Source organism: Diachasma alloeum, unplaced genomic scaffold (genome assembly GCF_001412515.2).
Source record: "Diachasma alloeum isolate Michigan unplaced genomic scaffold, Dall2.0 Dall_scaffold_00316, whole genome shotgun sequence".
Lineage (NCBI taxonomy): Eukaryota > Metazoa > Arthropoda > Insecta > Hymenoptera > Braconidae > Diachasma > Diachasma alloeum.
In genome coordinates, this window is record NW_021680455.1 from 1044818 (window position 1) to 1047236 (window position 2419).

Genomic DNA, 2419 nt, shown 5'->3' on the forward strand with positions numbered 1-2419 from the left:
AATCCCACACTCTAACCACACAGCCACCGCCGTCGGTTTTAGTCTTAATTATAATTCAGTTGCTTCTAGAACACACTTTAGAGTGTGAATTTCTGGAATCCAATGTTTGTTGATACTCTGGCAAAAGTGCGTGCCCACACCGTTATCAATTTTTAGGTAGTTCACACGGTAATTCAATTAATCTGTTGTTCATCTCCTCAATATAATTCCGTGCTTAGAATATTGTCATCTCGTGTTTTCTGCACCAAATTAAAAATTGAAACTCAATTTGGAATATTGAGTCACAGCTTCTTTTTTTCATATCAGAAATTTTGTATTTGGATATTAATGTTATTTGTTCAAAGTGAAAAAACGATCATCATTTTCACTATATTGCATTCAGATTCTCCTATCCTTAACGTCAAAAATGGGAGATAATATCATAATTCTAGCTATTAATTCTAATCAACTTTGTTCGAAAAAAACCTTAGTAAACGTAATATTAACACTCCGTTGGTCGCGCCGTAAACGCCGCGCCAGCATAAATCGACATAATGATAAATTTGAAAGATCTAGGAAAAATCTGAAAAAATCAAGAGTGATTTGGGTCGTATACTGGAAGAGGTCCCGTGAGATTTTTTATGCTCACTGTTACCCTTAATTATATATTCAAGCTCAAAGTTGCCATGTTTTTCTGGAAATTCGCCTTATACACGGTACACGGCCCGGAGTTTCGAAATAAAAATTTGAAAATTCAACTACGTATGATATTTTTGGCGGCTGTTTTCATTGATAGGGCTTCTAGACACTTCAAAATCATATGTCAAATTTTTTCAAATTTTTCTGAGGCTTCACTGCGGTGCGACCAACGGAGTGTTAAGAAAGTAGAATTATTCTATTTTCCTCTGGTTTAAATGATTTAGACAACTATGATTCTTTTATTCATGTTTCATAGAATGGTACTCAATTTTTTTTTGTTTGCTAGGCGGGCTTCATGAAAATTCGACGCAAGACGATTGTACTTATGAGAACCGCCTTACTGTCTCCATTCGCTCAAGATATCCGCAATGTTCGAGTTCTCATTTTCGTTTCGAGATATTGTCCATGATTTTTTTTAGAAAGAAAAGATTTGCATTTTCTGATTTTTCCATGCGAATTAATGACGTAATGCACGTTGTAAGGAGGAAGAGGGGTGACGATTGATAAGAACTAGCTCACTGCGCGTTCTAGTTATCGGGAGTTTTTGGAATAATGAATGGTGGAGCTGGCCTTGAGCTTAGTTGAACTTGAGGCGCTTACGCAATTTGATTTTTAATGCTGGGTTCTGATACATTTTGAAAGTATGTTTATTGTGGGAGATAAGATTGTCTTATCGAGGGATTGGAATAGATTGGATGTATTTGGTAGTGAGTGATTTTTCAGTTGATCTCGGATTATTTTGAGAGAATTACTTGGAAATAGGGGATTTAGAGGAAAACTTAGAGAAAATTTTTTGCAAGTCGTGAAAGTATTTTGAAAAATGTGTAAAGCATGAATGGCAATTTTGTATTGACACATTCCGTAAACAATTTAATTAACACATTCGCTAGAAAATTGTCTTGGAATTCTATTGATAGTCGACAATTCTATTAAGAATGAAGATAATTCTTACGCATGTATTTTTCACCTATTTTTCCTTGGATGTTGTAATGAGAGTAAAAACGAAATACAGAGGGAAAATGAGAACAATTTATACCCAGGCATGCCCATATAGTGAGAAAAACAATACATTTGCCAAGGAATCATTTCCTTGGGGGAGAATTTATTTTTGGGAGTGTCTATTCACACGCTCCACGGTAACTTTGACCGTGGATATACGGGACGTTATCCCATGGATTCAAGGTAATTTCTACCGTGGATATATGGGAGATAGTAGACCCTCAACGTGTACTTCTCAAATTAAATCTAGACAATAAACTAGACACATCGAATCAATTGATAAGGAGATAGTAGACCAGTAAATAATTTTCTGGAATACGAATATCAGTATAGATTAACGCAAATAAAAAATAAAATAAATAATTGACTAAACGCAAATAAAAGATGAAATGAATAGTTTTTTACATTTTATGTGAACGTTTTCTTAATGATATTCATATTTGTCTAATGGGGTCCGAGTGCAGGAGTGGGTGCCGAAATATAGTGCAAATGATTTTAAGGGTGATCTCCCAACCAGGGGAAACTCCTAACAGAGTTGGCTTCAGAGGCTCTGGTTTCAGAGTTGAAAAACAGAGTTGCCCCAACATTGTCAAGTCGACTGTAGGAGTCTCCCCTGCTCGACCCGCTCTGTCATTTGAGCCCAAAAAAACATTAATATCTTGTCTGACATCGCTGTTACAAACTTCTCTATTGATTATATGAGTTTACAACAGCGATGTGAGACAAGATATGAATGTTTTTT